The sequence below is a fragment of the Schistocerca piceifrons genome, chromosome 3, assembly GCF_021461385.2.
Source record: "Schistocerca piceifrons isolate TAMUIC-IGC-003096 chromosome 3, iqSchPice1.1, whole genome shotgun sequence".
NCBI lineage: Eukaryota > Metazoa > Arthropoda > Insecta > Orthoptera > Acrididae > Schistocerca > Schistocerca piceifrons.
The window spans coordinates 467,477,956-467,495,292 of NC_060140.1; the positions used below are offsets into that span (position 1 = coordinate 467,477,956).

The following is a 17,337-nucleotide window of genomic DNA, read 5'->3' on the forward strand; positions in this document are numbered from 1 at the left end:
CACCGGGAATTACAGCTCTAATCGTTTACGTACTCTCCGATGCTATGTACGTGTGCGAAGTTCCATTAACACCCGACCTTGTCTCCAAGGTGCTTCACTTTTATTTTACAGGCTGTGTATGTCATGACCTGTCCACTGTTCGTTGACAGGACCTTTCTCAGCTGACACTACAGTTACCTACAACGTGACGTCACCCACTGTTTGATTTCCTGCAGCTCAAACTGTCTAAAAAAAATGAAACCATTGAGATGGAAGTTAACACAACGATATTTTCGATTTGCGTTGTCGTTTAGGTGAAATAGGTTCCCCGGTACGTTTTCTGGGGAGACATGCCACAACTTCACAAACACTCGCAATAGCAATGCTAACAAAAGATGTAATCCACATGGAACGCCTAAAACAAAGAGCATACATCAAGGTTGTTACCAGTAAAACTGTCCGGCCCCGGTAGCTGAGTGGTCAGCGTGACGGAATGTCAATCCTAAGGTCCCGGGTTCGATTCCCGGCTGGATCGGAGATTTGCTCCGCTCAGGGACTGGGTGTTGTGTTGTCCTAATCATCATCATTTCATCTCCATCGACGCGCAGGTCGCCGAAGTGGCGTCAAATCGAAAGACCTGCACCAGGCGAACGGTCGACCCGACGGGGGGCCTTAGCCACACGACATTTCATTTCACCAGTAAAACTGTATTTCCGTACAATCGATGTCTGGAGATTACAGAATTTAGCCCTTTCATATCCTCTGGCTATAACTGTATACATTAACTTTTGCTGTGTCTTAGATGAAACAGAGGCGTTTATTTTCAATGGAAACCTGAGGTACACATTTGTGAATGTTCAACCTTTTCACCATGCGCAAGTGCTGCCAACTGTTGGGCTTCACAATGAAAAATATCAGCAAGTCAACGTAGGAGTGAGCAGCAGCTCTTGGCCATCAGAATACACTGTATAATTGAATATTGTTATTGTTTTTTGCGTGACGATTACTGAATGATCGTTTGACTATTTATTACAACACAAAAGATGTCGTAATTAGTTATTTTAGTCCATAAAATGAAGCCAAGGGCACAAAGTATGTTTTGAAAACGGCTACAAATTTTTGTATAAATCTTGCATATAAAATCATTAAAAAATCATCTAACAGCTTTACAACATAAAGAAAAATTTTCCTTCCTCCAGAAAAAATTCAGGCCTGAAAGGGTTAAAGACTGTGGAAGCATACGTCAGGAAAGAAACGATGGGTGTAACAGACAATTACGGTCATCAGATTCAAAACAGTAATTTAATTAACAGCTAAACATTTGTTTGATTTAACACATGCTGTCTTATCAAAACAGATATTGCTGTATTGTCACAAATTCTTGCCTTATTTGTCAATGCAGATGTGAAATTCCAATGAAATGATTAAAACACGGTGGTCTGGAACATCTCGTGGCAAACATATGGATAGTATGATGAATAGCCATCTGCAGAGCAAATACACTTAAAACGACTCATCACTTCCACATGCCGCTCTTACCAAGAACGCATTCCTTTATTCTACAAATAAAACTTCTTTTATGAATATTGTCAATCTCCGGTCATAACTTTTACACCAATTTTTTTCTCCAGGGACTTCGGATTCTTTAATACTCGTTATGGGTAGAGACAGGTGAGTAGAGAAGAATGAAACAAGCAAATAATCTCAACAGACATAAATCTGGAAACCATTGGCTTCTCCAGTTCTACTTCTTACGACTGAGTAAATGAAAACTTCGGAGATCCAAACTGCAGATACGCGCTTGCGGACAAACGCATTGCAACAAGCGTTCCACGTGGCCACCGTTCGCGTGAACGCAGGCATCAGAACGTCTCCTCATCGATGTCCGTGCAAAACCCCAGGCACGTCCCGAATGCTTTGACAACCATTCACAATGTGTTCCCATAGTTCATCGATGCTGCCAACAGAGCTGGAATACACCCATGCCTTTAAATACCGCCGCATAAAAATTCCAAACATAGTTGTAGACATTAAAAGTGTCGTAAGTTGGCTCGACTGCGCATGTACATACGTCGTATCGGCGAAATCATTCGTTTCTGGACTAATGTTTAATCGGATTATTTGCTGTTTTTCATTGTCATCTACTAGCCTGTTTCGTTTTCTATCCTGCGTCTATTAACATCAAACATCTATTGTACACTGACGTAGAGCTTCACAGAAAAATGATCTTATTGGATGGTAGAAAGCACACGTCGTTTTTGAAAATGTTCTATTACGTTTGAGCCGTTAGAGCTGCAGTACTACCCTTTTGAGTGTTCAAAATGCCGAGTTATGGGGTCTCCTTGTCAAGTCCTCACTAAAATAACACGTCAAACATCAGTAGAAGTATATAAAATGACGGAGGTCCCAAAACCGTGATTTAAAATATTGTAGCTACTAAAGCCGTTCGCTTGTCTCTGTCGAGACTGATCGACAGGGCCACGGTTTCAAGGTTCCACCACTTTCGAGGCAGATGTTGATAAATTTCCATGCTCTCTAAACAACTACAAGTAAATACTTCATTGGTGACATTTTTTGTATACTTATAAGGGGCGATACGGATATATAAGCACCGACAGGTAGGGAAGGGATTAGCGTTGCATTTGTGTCTTTGCGAAGTGCATGCAATAAATGCGGAAACGTCAATTATTGAGACTTTATTACCGGATGCGTCCAAAGAGGACCAATGTGCTGTTGCTCTCTTCCTGGATGCCGAAGGACAAACACCGGTGGACGTCCATTGCAGACTGAAGAATATGTATGGGGCAGCACGTCGGTCGAAAACCACCACTTAGAATAGGGTGCTGCTGTTTCTTGATAACGCACGTCCGAATATCGCAAATGTCATAATGCAGAAATTACGCCAACTCAAGAGGGAATCACCAGAACACCCGTCCATTAGTCCAGATCTCTCCCCACGCGATTATCACGCTTCCGTTCCATTAAAAAAGGCATCGAAGGGTCGATGACTCCCGTCGGACGAGCATGTGCAGCAGGCAGTTACAGACTTCTCCACGCAGCAGGAAACGGTGTTTACCAAACGGGTATCTTCATCCTAGTGCATCGATGGGATAATTGCCTCAATGCCCAAGCCGATTTTGCCTGATTGGCATGCCGATTCTGGACTGTACGGCCTTGGTACTGAAACTTTTTGATCGTCCCTTATGTCTCTGCGTCTATTTCATGACGCGCAATGAGGTCCAAGCAGCAAGATTATTTTGTTTAGCCTTTTTGCCCCTTTCTGTTCGTCCGACGAGGTCAGCGCTGTACCCTCCCGTCATTAAACCGGCCGGCCGGCCAAAACACTTCCAGTCAGTTACACATTCACGTTTTTACACTTTATGAGGGTAAGAGCCACACCGTTGTTTAACCAGACGCGCAGTAGTATTAATTCTCTTCTTTCTCTTCACATCAATTACGTAAATTTATCACACAGATTTGGAAGAGGAACATTTTTCAATAAAACAGCGCCAGTTTCGTGCTATATTCCGTTTTCCACATGTATATTTTTCTCTCACTGAGCTTCATTCGACAAACAACTTTCCCTCAAAATTTTAAGATTTTAGCTTTGTGGGCTTGTACCAGATACAACGCAAGAGGGCTTTGGAACACTGATTAGCGGCAAGTACTGTTTAAGTTAGTCTCTTCCATGAAATTCACGTGCACGTGTGAATGTGAGTATGATCATACGAATATTATGGGTACTTGGAATGAACAGTCTACTTCAAGGTAAGTTCCGAAAGAAACGCTGAATGGAAATTTAAAACGTGTAATCCAGTGTTATACATCCCAGTCATCCTTATAACGTGTGTAGCTACATTATATGATCTCGTTAATAAGCGGCACATTTACGTCATACGATTTTCAGCAGCAGTGGGAAAGGATCGAAGCTGATGACAAGAACACTTTGCTTTCGGGAAGAAAATGTTTTCCATCCTTAGAAATTGATACTGAAAAATTGCTTTTGTTTTCTTTTAATTAAAAATATTTAAGTATATGAGGGGACAAGATAGACAAATACAGCGAGCGGTACGTGTGCTACCAGCAATATCGTTTTCTAAAATACATGCGTATCAAAACCTACTGATATATAGTGAAAAATCTTCTCGTTGGTGCTAGCAGCGGAATTTTCACAGCAATTCTTCTTTGCAAATATGTAAAAAAAGAAAAAAAAACAATAGATGAAATCTGATTATTTCGTTTCAGTTTTCTCTGAATATTGTCAGCAGGCCACGCTAGCGTCCATTTTGTTGTATGTGTTTACTACTGACAAGGAAAATTAACTTAATATCTGTTAACATGATTTTAAGAGGTTATTTTATATGAAGAGAGCATTTTACTAGTAAATCTGTTTTCATCTGTCATTGTATATGTGAGTATAGTTCCCTCATGAATTTGTGGGATGTAATTACAATCTATTCTTGGTTTTCCTCTATGTTAATTTTGTAATTTTTATAGGTAATTCCTTTTGGTTTTTCTGATGGAGACACACTTAGCCGTTGTCGAAACCAGGCCAAGTTAAATCTTGTTGCAACTGGTTGGTTGTATTATATAGACCATGTTCTTGTATGGTTGCTGACTTACAACCATCGTTGAAATTTTTCTTATGTAAGTAAATTTATTTTCATCCACACGCTCGCAAATAGAGCTTTAGTTTTCATAAAAAGTGCAACTACAGCCCCAGTGATCTTGTGTGTACCAGAAGGTATAATGCTAAATACCGCTCAAAAATTTTACTAAACCTCATATTCAGTTAGCATTAACACCGATGAGCTTTTCTTGCAGACCTCTCAGTTACCAAAATGGTGAAATTTCGTAATTATTATTAAATTTCTGTAAAGTGTAGACTTGTATTTGATGGAGAAGGTTGCAGATATATAGTCATGTCTAAACTGAAGGGAAAAGTTTATTTTAAATTGATAAACGAAAAGTGGAAACCGTAATTTCTTAGAAAATAACGCCATATGGGTCAAAACGTTCCTGTTTCAAAAAATATACTTAGAAATGTACGTGTTGTTTCATTGATTTAATATTTGAAACAGCAATGTTCTGCTTACTAAAACGAGTGTAATGTTGGGTTTCAGGAAATCTCCAACAAATTTAATATAGAAGTGTCACATCTCCCTCAAAATAAGGTTTGTAATTTTTCTGTTGCAAATTTGCAACCTTTTCCTTAAGTTTCAATTTTTTTAAAAGCATGGCAGTTAAGTCGTGCATGTGTATTTTTTGATTTTAAGTAAAAGATAGGATTTAGATCATTTATCAGGAAGGAGGTCAATGAAAACTAAAATATACTCTACAGGAAAATTTGAAAAATGTTGCAGTTCACGGTCAAGTAGAGGAATCGTAGCTGAAGCGCGTACTATTTACGTAAAAGCAAGAAGTGTATCATTCTGTGTAACAACAGACGTCAGACTCATCACTTTTACTATTTACCTATGAAATAAACTTCAGTCTAGTCTGGAGGATCACTATATTTGGCCCGGTTTTCAAAAGCTATTATTTCAAAGTGAAGTATCGAAGTAATTTAATTCCACTGACATTTTCATCCGCGCGACGGCGACCTTCACTGTTCACACTTGAAATTTATTTTAGAACAAAATGAAATGGTTTTGTGACACTCACACAAAAATCTGGGAAGCCTCGTTGCCATCTTCAAATATTGTTCAAATTTTGTTACATTGTAATCCTCTGAGTAAGCCATTCTACACTGCTTATATGTTTATCAGAAACTAAATTTAGTAAAAACTAGTAATTTATCTGTCCGAGTTGGCTATGTACAATTAGAGCATTTATTTAGTGTTTGCTTGTTACTGTAGCTTTAACATCTGTCAGCTTTATTAACACTGTTTGTATTATTAGCAAGAACAACTACTTGTCGCAAAAGGATGCAAGAAAAAAACGCTTCTTGGATGTAATCTAAATCTAGCTACGTTCCAGAAATTTAATTTGAATGGCTGTTAACAATTTACACCAGATTGTTTTTAGCGTACATTCTCATGATATTTCCGATTCTCTCGAAAGACGTTAAAGATTCAAAATCTTAGTAATATAGATTCTTTCCTAATGTCAATAATCAAGGATGCTAATTATAGCAGTCGCATTGATCACCATTTTTAAGAGTAGTCCAATGCTTTTCTTCGCTGTTCCACATGTCGCTCATTATTTTGATAGGAAATTCCTTATTGACGACCAAGAAAAACGGAAGCAGTTCGCTGTTGCTGACATTCGATTAGCTGACTTCCGCAACAAGAAGTCACCAAATTTTACGAAGTGTTATTTCTGTGTACGAAATGAAGTCAACACGAGAAGCTTACTCCCTATTCTGAACCACTAAAAGGAGTCTTAAGTAATATTAAACCATTCCAGTACGTTATTAGTAAGGGCTACTTCACTCATTTCAATTTCTGGGATAAAACGACCTATTTTGCGTGCTTCGAGGGAAGAAAATTTGTCCCCCCCTTTCATCAACACCAAGTGACATTATCCTACAGCTACGAATCCATCGCAACTAAACACAAATTATTCCACAGTGCATCGTCATCGAATGAAAATATTGCTAAGAAAATAAAGAACAGTCGACAACCATTCAGAAGCTGTTACAAAGACGGCTTCACATGGAATGATTATAATCACCAAAACACAACATTCTCACATGCAACGAATAAATGCAGATTACGCTCAGGACGGTCTGGCATAGGCAGCAGGGGTTTCCCACCACAACAAAACACTGATAACGGATAACGAAATTTTCCGTGTTGGACCACTCAAGACAGCCTCGTTTGAGTAGGTGCTACCCCTCTCTTGGTGGACCGAATACTCGTCTACAGAAGAGAAAGTGTACGACGTAGAACAGTTTGAACATGCATGTCATAGATTACTGAGTGATAATCATCACGGACTTGGAACTCGGGGGTGCACTTTACCTGCTTCCACTCCTGTGTCTGGCTGGTACAGCAACCGTTACGAATTATTTCAAAAATAAATCAATCTTGTTTGCAAACTAATGATTATTAAATAATGCGTATCACCCTTTTGGAGCATCATCACCGAAAAATGTCCCCAGTAACAGTACTTCCATATTTTGCATTCAACTAAGAACATTCATTTGGATCATTATTTTTTGAAGAATTATTATTGGAACAATATGAAGTTTAAATCAAAAATCATTACGGCAACTTCTAGCATACTCATCAAGCAGCCGCCTGAGATGAATAATTAGGTCACTAATTATTTAATATTCTGTAAATAAGCATTCGTCAAAACGTGCGAGATAGGACGTAGACCTTACACCCAGCAGCACCTCAGACGTGGAGGAGTAGAAATAGGACCACGACTTCAAATCTGTTCAAAAGTGGCATCATCTGTATACACAGCAGTAATTTCCTCAAAACAGATGTGTAATCATATACGTCGAACTGGAGGAAAACAGTTTCCTCCACTTGCACGTATATCGTTACATGACTGTCATATACGTCGAACAGGAGGAAAACTGTTTTCCTCCAGTTCGACGTATATGGTTACCCGTCTGTTTTGCGGAAATTTGTGCTATGTATACAAGTGATGCCACTTTTGCACAGATATGTATGCGTGGTCCTATTTCTGCGCTTCTACGTCTGAGGATGCTGATGTGTTTAAGGTCTACGCCCTATCCTGAACGTTATGACGAATGCTTACAGGCAGAAAACTACGTAATGTGATGACGCCCCAAAAGGGTGAAACGCATTATTAAGTAATATTTTGCAACCAACACTGGTTTTTTTTTTAATCCTTAGTATAAAGTGCTCAACGCGATCAAGACAGAAATCCATACTGGGTGAAAGCACCGGCCTTTTAATTTTAACTGAGCTAAGGATGTTTTTACATTAGAGTGCGTACATGCTGGCACAACTGTTTTCTGACAGTTCCGACAAGGACATTTTCTTTTCATTACACTCACTTGTTTACTCTGTTTGGAGAATAGTAATAAACAAAGGCTTAAGCGGAATAGACTAATATGATGTTTCGAACTTATCGTTTGTATGTATAATTTATAATCTACTAAAACTATTTACAATTTCTTGACAATATTACCGAAACTGAAGTAATCATCCGATAACTGGGAACGACTCCTGTTAATTTTCTTCGTACCAAAGTTTTGCTACACACCACGCAGAGTAAAACGTAATCTTGCCAGATTATCTACCATATCGAGAGTAGTACGATTTTCGTAAAAGAAGTGTATTAATCCAAATTCTCGATTGTTGACAGAATCCTTAATTACGACGAAAATAAAGATCTATAGTATTTACAATCAAATTGAGATTCTCAACGATCAAAGGATCGACTGACCTGTGTTTATAAACACACAGGTATTTCTCCAGGAGTTTTATATACTGTGTTCCCATACATCAGTAAAAGGTTGCGCAAGAACTCAACTGGAGAACAACGTATATGTGATTATGAGAATCATGAGATTTCTGCCCATATGACTGGCGTATTCTTTGCCAGAGATAGAAACTTTGGGTACATATTCCTAGAACTGGAAAACAGAACAGAGAGAAATTACCCTGTTTATTGCGTGAACGACTCATGATGCCGACAAATAGGACGCTGCAAATACGTATCAATTAAAGTTTCAACAAATTCACGTGTTTTACAGGATGACAAAGGACTGACATCACATTTATCTTGTCTATATGCTAACTTTCAGTGCCAAGAAATCGTTCGTCTATTTGTCTGTTTTGGAAAGCAAACAACAACGCTGTAATTCAGTGCTGATTCTAGTACACGTCAGAGTAACCTAACAGGAGACTGACTTCCCACATTCATTGTTTACGGTACCTAACAGTTTTTTTTTCCGCCTTGAGAAGATAGTGCCAATTTTAAGCTTACGCGGCACACATCGTATGGCCACACGAATCGGCAGCAAATAGATTAAGGCTCCCAATTCATTTCATGACGGTATCCAGTGTACTTTACGCCAAGTTTCTGAAGCAACTCTTACGTAAACAGAACAGCTTCACCAGTGATTGTGAGACTGACCTTGAAAAGAGTATTGTGGCGCATCAGTCAGCGCTGGCATTCGCGAGTCACAAGAAGTTCTGAAAGGTGTACGAGCATTAGAACTTCTACTCTTGGCTCTATTTTTCGCCTTTTCTCTAAATATGTGTCGTAAAAAAAAGGCAAAAGCCGGTATTTTTGGTAGCGAGTTAATGTAGCTACCAACTGCCATTTTGATGCAATGTATTAGCTAGCGAGACTGGCGGATGATTACCTGTCGATTCTGTGCAGCAGAATTAATATTTTTCCGTTTTCCAGACGTAGAACGATATGTAAGTGATTTCCCACACTCATTTGTGTGAGTGCCGGAGCATTTCCAAGATTATATTGCTTTGTAGACTGGCCCACGAATCAGACACCTGATGTACAGTTTGATGCAGAATATATTGTGTTACAAGAACATACGCCAACAGAAGAATATCACATGATAACGCCAGAAACAATCAGTGACAACAATTATAATAAAACGATCCAACACTCCTAATGAAACCAGCATATCGCCAGCCGGTCACACATTCATTGTCGCACCGTATCAATCCTTATTCCAAGTTTCTAAGATTCCGGTTATATATCCTGTTCTATCCGATCAAAATCGTATACATATCCAATGAAACTTCGACGAAATGTCAGTCCGGTGCAAAAACTAATAACAACATCTTATTATAGAGAAATATTAAATATTTCTGGAGAGAAGTACTTTAACATGTTAGCCACACGTCGAAACACTCGCCCACTTCCTTATTATCGCTCTCCAAACCCTTGTTTCACTACTTTGAACTGTTTAGTCAGTACTGAAGTGTTATGATTTATATGATGCAGGCTGTATTCAGATGTGGTGAAGGCGTCCGTAAATATTGGCCAATCGTTTTGCAAACGTTCTTAGTTCTAGTAGGACGCCGGCCTAATTCTGTACCTTCACACTACACATACAATATTTAAAGTGCCCACAAAAGGCATAGTCAATCGTATTTGACTGTGGCTGACGTAGAACGCTTTCTCCAATCAATGTGCCCAATACGTTGAATCAGAATTGTCCCTGAGACCCAGAGCAGAAGAGACCCTGAGATAAAGTCGTCACACTGGTTGATAACGAAACGTCATAGAAAGTGATAAACCACTGACAAAGTTTCCCCGGCAAAAGGTAGATTACGATGTAGCGTACACAATACAGATTACCTGAAAAGTCTCACACACAAGATACAACACAAGTTACAATCACAAAATATGTTCAACGCTCTGTCCTCGAGGTACACACAGGCATGTGGGCGAAAATATTTACGACGATGGCCGAACTTTAGTGTAGATTAGTTGCATCACGATCGTCGTTGATTATTTGTAAAAATGAGCCACGTAATAGGAGAGACCTTCGCATTACACACCGGAGACTACTGCGCGCTCGAAAGCACTGTCCATGGGATTCAAAGTCCAATGAACGTCCCGCCTTCCGGCGGCTCCGGTGCAACGAATATAGTCATTCGGAATCGTGCTATCCAACCAGTTTCTGAAGTCCAACGCTTCGGGCACTAAGTAAAATAAATACGCTGGGATAAATACTTTCCTAAAAGCGAGAAATCGCTGACGGCTACACTGGGCACCGATGCAACGCGTCCCCTGAAGGAAAGTCCATCGGAGTCAAGTGCAACCAGCGTCGCACCCTTCCAGTGGCACAGGTGCATAGTTTCGGAATCGTGTACTCGGATCAGTTTGTGAAGTGGAATTTTTTGGACATCCTGTAGAAACCCTGAGAGGAATGCTTCACAAAAAGCGAGACATCACTGATAAGGTTACTCTGTGCACCGGAGATTTAACCCATCCTCAGCAGCGTCGCTCCCTTTCGGGGGCCCATGTGAAGAATATAGTGTTTCACAATCGCGTATTCAATGTTTCTATAGCGGAACTTTTCGGGCAACTTGTGCAATAAAGACACTGAGAAGAATTCGTCGCTAACAACGGTATATCACTGACGAGTCTACACCCACAGCACTATTGGAAGCAAATTATTTACCTCCCTGCATTGCTACGTCCTTGATTCTTCGCGAATACGAACCACAAATAGAGTTTTACACTGTGGACCGAAGATCTGACGCACCCTCATAAGGATAGAACTTCGGATTCAAGTCTGACCAGCGTCGCACCCTTCCAGCGGTTCTAGTGCGGCGAATTAGTGCTTCGGAATCGTGGTATCCGCCTAGTTTTAGACCTGTAACATTTCGAACACCCTTTATATCAAAGGCACTGCGGAGCTGAAAGTGATAAATCACTGACGACGGTACACCGGAGGTACTATTGGAAGCAAATTATTGAGTCGCCCTGCGCAGCTGCGGAGGCGAAGGCGGCGGCGGCGGCGGCGGCGCGGCCAGCCGGCGACACACCCCCGCGCGCCTGACTCACCACGTCTGCGGAGGCCTGGGGCGCCGCCCCCCACCAGCGGCCGGCGGTGGCGGCTGCGGCGGCGGCGGCGGCCGTCGCGTCGCCCCCAGCGTCCATGTGCGGCGCCGACCCGCGCGCCGCTGCGCTCTGAGCGCCGTGTGTCACGAGCCGGCCCCGTGTGCCGAGCTCCGCCTCCGCCTCCGCCACGGCCGCGGCCGGCGGCGGGAATTTTTTCGCGCGCCTCGCCTCTGCCGCGGCCCCCTTCCCGCCGCCCACACGCCGGCCGCCGCGGCGCGTGCGGTGCCGGCAGATGCGCAGCGGCGCGCTCGGACGCCCCCACTCTAGCCACCGGCGCAGCTTGCAGCGCCCGCCGCTCGGCGGCGCCACCTGTCGGGACGAGCGCTGGCACCGCCTCCCGTGTAGTGGGGAGGGCGACTGGGCGCTCCCTCCAGAGCCCCCACCACCACAGCCACAGCCAGAGAAAGCGTACGGAGCGTATCTCCGTGCTTCTTAGCTTCTGCGTGCTCATTATGGCTAGTTAACTACCGCAATACCATAGAGGGGGAAGGGGTTCTTTGTACCACCTTCTGTAACTAACGTTATTTATTCTGGCACTTTATACTTCATAATTCTGAAAAAGAAATATTATTTTGATGATTTCTTAGATTCCGTAACTGTTTCAAGTTTTCCAGTAAAACTTAGCTTAAAAATTTAGGTCTTGGTAGTGAATTTGACTTCGCAACAAATGCCAATTCGTATTTTCACGTTCAGTATGCTTCTTACATACCTTCATAACCGTGAAACGAATCAATGACAGTTAACGAAATTTGTATTTTTCTTTTTTTTTTAATTTTTGTGCTAGTCAAGAGTACCCCTCCACTCAGTTTAAACATTACGGGAAATCAGTTGGTATTGCCGAGAGTGTACTAAAGTATATTTTCGGGTTTTCTACTCTACTTATGCATCAGAAACTATAAAGTATGTTGTTAATAAAAGATTAACACATTTAGGATTCGTTTTCTTTTTTTGGCAGTGGGTACAGAGTACCCCCCACCCCTCTGATATTATTGGTTATGGAAAATGCATGGGTATTGCTACGGTTAACGTTGGAGCTGCTATAAACGACAAGTGTATTGCCGAAAAGTGTAAACAGCATTCCCATAGCAGCCTGTATAAGTATCGCTCTGGAACCTCAACACATATTCCCGCGCCCGGGTTCCCGGGTTCGATTCCCGGCGGGGTCAGGGATTTTTCTCTGCCTCCTGATGACTGGGTGTTATTAGTTGTCCTTAGGTTAGTTAGGTTTAAGTAGTTCTAAGTTCTAGGGGACTGATGACCATAGCTGTTAAGTCCCATAGTGCCCCGAGCCATTTGAACCATTTTTTTTTTCAACACATATAAACAGGAAGACGCTACTGTCAACCGTTTTCGAAAAAAAAACAGTCTGAAAATTTTATGTGTGCTTATACACTTTAAATGGATCCGCAGTCGAGCGAGTAATGGCTTAGTTTCAAAAGTGCGAGGCTTTTGGGTCGAATATCCCTGCCGGAATGTCTCTTTCTTTCTTTCCTAAGTAATTCTAACAACAGATTTATCACGACAGTGCAGGTTTTCAATATTTAATCATTCATTTATTATTTGCGCAACATTTATCCTGAAAAATGGGAAATAAATTTTCGTAAGTAGATAGAAAACAAAACCAGGTACGAGCAGGACTCGCGCACTGAATCCTCTGTACAAACTTAATTATACATGTATTGACAATGCATCCTTCCCAGGAATCAAGAATCTCTACCATTTTTGCCTGTTATCGACAGTGATTCTGGAAGATATCGGTCGCAGAGATTCCAAGACCATCGAAAATGTTTTCATTTCAGTAATATAAATGAGACATGAAGTCGTACAGGAGGTAGGCGACCATTATTACAATAATCAGTAGTCTCCATTCAAATTCACTGGTCGCAGAGTTAAAAATGAAGCCTAAGGCAAGGAATGACTTTAATGCTCGTATGGCGCATTTCGGAATGAATCCACCATCATATATACATTAGCGACTACTGCACGAAGCCATGACATTTCAAGTTGTATGCGAAACAAACATTAGCAAACAACAATATAATAAAAAATACAGTTTTCTGTTTTTCTCTTGATGGTATTGTGAAACTTTCCTTTTCGCCAAATTTCGTGATTCTAGGCCAATGGGACACTATAGGTTTTGATGAGTGAGTTTGCGAGTATCGAAACATGTGACACAAAATTGCCGTACCTGTCGGTTACATTGACCTAGAAGTTAACATTTAGCATACCACTAAGGGCGTATAGACCGTAGTATGTGACATAAATTTCAGTGTGATGCGTCTACCGCTTGCTGAAAAAAGGAGTCCTAACAGACGGACGGACAGACAGAGTCAGATAAGAAATGACAAAAAATTATGTGATATAATTACAAATTTATAGTTTTCGGAGTTTTCCTTTGGTTAACCGGTGATACCTTCCTTCTTATTGATTCTAGGCCAACGGGTATTAACCTATAGGTTTTGTTGAATGATTTTGCGAGTATTTCTTCTGTTTGCACTGACGTAGAAGTTTCAATGTTTTACATCGCCAAGGAACCATTGACCTCAATATGTAACGTAAATTTCAACTTGATATGTCAACCTCTTCCTGAGAAAAAGGGTTTTTAACACACGTACAGACAGACAGACGGACGGACAATCAAGTGATCATAGTATAAGCGTTCCGTATTTACCGATGGAAGCACGGAGCTCTAAAAAGAACGCACAAGAACATTGAATCAAATCAGTATAGGCATTATTTTTACATTATTGTATCCACATTTGTGACAAGTATAATCTGTAACCTATGGAGCACTGCACGGGTTAGTATGATACTGATCGTAGAAAACGTAGAAAACAATTATTTCGACATACAACACTTGTAATGGACATCGAATTTTTGCATGTTTATTTTCCTACAATGTGTCAATCGGAAAACAACACTGGTCTACGTTCACAAAGGGTTCTCAATTATCACACGATTTCATGGCATATCTGTTGTTATAATTACGTTGGAATGAGAAATGTTTATAGGCAGCGAGATTCGATCAACAGACCTCGTAGTTATGACACTCTTACTCGCTCGGTAGCTGAATCCTCGAATACCACGAACAGCAAACCTAAACTTTTCAAACTCGGTTCTCTCGAAAACAATTGAGAGTTGCCTCTTCCTGTTCGCATATGTGGAAGTCCTGGTCGAGCCCCACATACCTTATCATTATGAAACAAATCGGCGAGGGGAAGCTCGTATGGTCCCCTTGTTAATAACTGAGCAGCGATAAGATTATGTTAATCCCTGCTTGAGGTTTCTCAGCTAGTATCGGGTATGGATGTCGGAAGTTTGGGAGTGAAATACTAGCGAGGTCTGCATTGTCGAAACGTGAACCATTAAAGTTGCCTTCAATTGGTTTATTTCTTAGCTTCCCTCCTAGTAATCAAGATAATCTTTTATTTATATTTTGCGGGACACATTTCGGGAAATGATTCCCATTTTCAAGTGCATTTTTCTCTGTGTACGATGCCTGTACACTGTTATACCTGTATACTACCGCACTTGAAGATGGGAATCATTTCCAGAAACGCGTGCTGCAATATATAAATGAAAGGAAATCATGACTGGCAGAAGAAAAGTTATTTCGATAGAAATCCAATGTTTCACAAACCATTTCTAATGGATCAAATCAAAAAATTATCTTCGTTTTTATACACATTTATTTTTGCTGTATAAACTGTTATTACTACAACTGTAACCGGATACCGACGGGTTTTGAAGAGGTAGCGAATGTTTATGGCCGTATATATACCATAATATGGCGCTGCTGAAGAACTCTTGGTTATGGATCTATGGAAGGATACCTATGTACAGTGGTTGGAAATTCATGAAACTTGAGTTACCTCTCCCGCTATTTTCGCCACAGTTGCATGCCCAACACGAGAAGAAAACGCTAGGCTTCTGAATGACTGACTAGTAGACAGGTATCTGTGAATTAGATAATGCACATGCGTTTTTTCACTGTATGTTGTACTTATAGTTACGTAGTTAGTTTTTCGAGACTTTAATGTTGACATTTGTACGTCGTTTTCATTTTGTACAATGTAGTAAGCAATAAGTAGAAAATCTTATGTGTTAAATTAAGGACTAGGTTACTTTAGCTTTCATTCCAATGCGAAAATAACAACACTGCTCAACATTCAGCTCCACACAGTTGCCAAAGCTCCTTCGTGAACGTTATAAACGTACCATTGGACGTGTAAAGTCGCAGGTTAACAGTTTCGACTTCACACTAGTGGTTACGAGTTTAATTTAATAAACTGTTTTCCTAGTGTCCAATAAAATGGTACACATCTAAGTTTGATAGCTGATGTTGCGACTTTTTATCAAGTCCTGTCGCGGTAAACATCGGCTAAGGTGAAATCGATTTAATCGTTCACCGAATCAATGAGCGTAAATTCTTCATTTGTTAACCCAATTGTGAATTATTGGTAATGTTGTGGGCTTCAGACCGAGGAGAGGTCTGACTCAAGTATGCACGCTAACCTATCCTATGGATAGCATCTACATGACTACACTGTAATTCATAATTAAGTGCCTGTCAGGGGGTTAATCGAACCACCTTCAGGTTATTTCTCCACCTTTCCATTCTCTAACAGTGCGTGGGAAAGGTGAACACTTAAATGTTTCCTTACGAGCTCTGATTTCTCTTATTTTATTATGATAATTATTTCTCCCTATCTCGATGGGCGCAGAAAAAATATTTTCGCATTCGAGGGCGGATGTAGATGCTTTAAGTTTGATCAGAATCTCCTACCGAAAGGAAAAACGCGTTTGATTTAATGATTGCCACCCCAATGCGCTTATCATACCCATGGCACTCTGCCCATATTTCGCTATAACGCAAAATGAGCTGTCCTCCTTTGAACTTCGTAGATGACCTTCTCCAGTCGTATCCAGTAAAGATCCCACACCTCGTAGCACTACTTCAGAAGAGGACGGACAAGCGCAGTGTAAGCAGTCCCTTTAGCAGATCTGTTGCAAGTGTTCTGCCAATAAATAACAGTCTTTGGTTCACTTCGAGCACAACGTTATCTTACGATGTGTGTTGGAACTTACTTCTGATACCGCTATCAATTCCCCCCTTCTCTGTTCTATTCCTGAAGGTTGCTGAGAACTGCGTTTGGGCTCAAATTTTCCTGATTTTGTTGTCGTGATCATTTCGCAAGCCATATCTGGGATGATGTGTACTGTTGGCATTTCAACAGAAAATCACTCAGAGAAATACAACACCTCTATTGTAGCATCTACCGTTCTCCCGCTCTTGCTAAACAATCCCCTGAAGAAACGTGCCGCTCTTCGTTGGATGCACTCTATCTCTTCAATTAATCATACCTTTTAAATGCCTCACACGGTTATACAGTGCTGAGTTATTGATATTACAAGTGTTTTGTAAGCCACACCTTTCGTAGATGAACTAAATTTCCTTACAACCTTCAAATGAATCCAAGCCAGGCATCTGACTTCCTTACAATTACTTTTATGTACTCATTCCATCTGAACTCGCGTGCTGTGTGAACTTTTGGTTTCCTCCTACAGTTTTACTTACCTCTGTTACGAGAGTGATTCGAAAAGTAACCCCCATTTGGCTGTAAATAAATACCTTCCACGAAAAAAATTTTATATTCATCTTGATGCTACACCGTTTGATATTTTTCAACATAGTCACCATTTAGCGTACCTAAATTGTATTCACAATTATTATTAATTTTACTGCAGACCTAAGATACCAAGCTTCAATGCCCTTAGTTTCCTTTTAGTCTTTACTTTCGCAAGCAAATAATATTTTCTGTTAGCAGT

At 40.7% G+C, this 17,337-nt stretch overlaps 1 protein-coding gene across 1 annotated transcript in view; it reads right to left on the reverse strand.

Annotated features, from left to right (window-relative positions):
- LOC124789576 (protein embryonic gonad-like) overlaps window positions 1-11,523 on the reverse strand; it is a 416,063-nt gene extending 404,540 nt beyond the window's left edge. The window contains exon 1 of the mRNA XM_047256982.1: window positions 11,452-11,523. The gene's annotated coding sequence lies outside the window, so the exon portion shown is untranslated. The remainder of the gene's footprint in view (window positions 1-11,451) is intronic.
- Window positions 11,524-17,337: the final 5,814 nt, after the last annotated feature.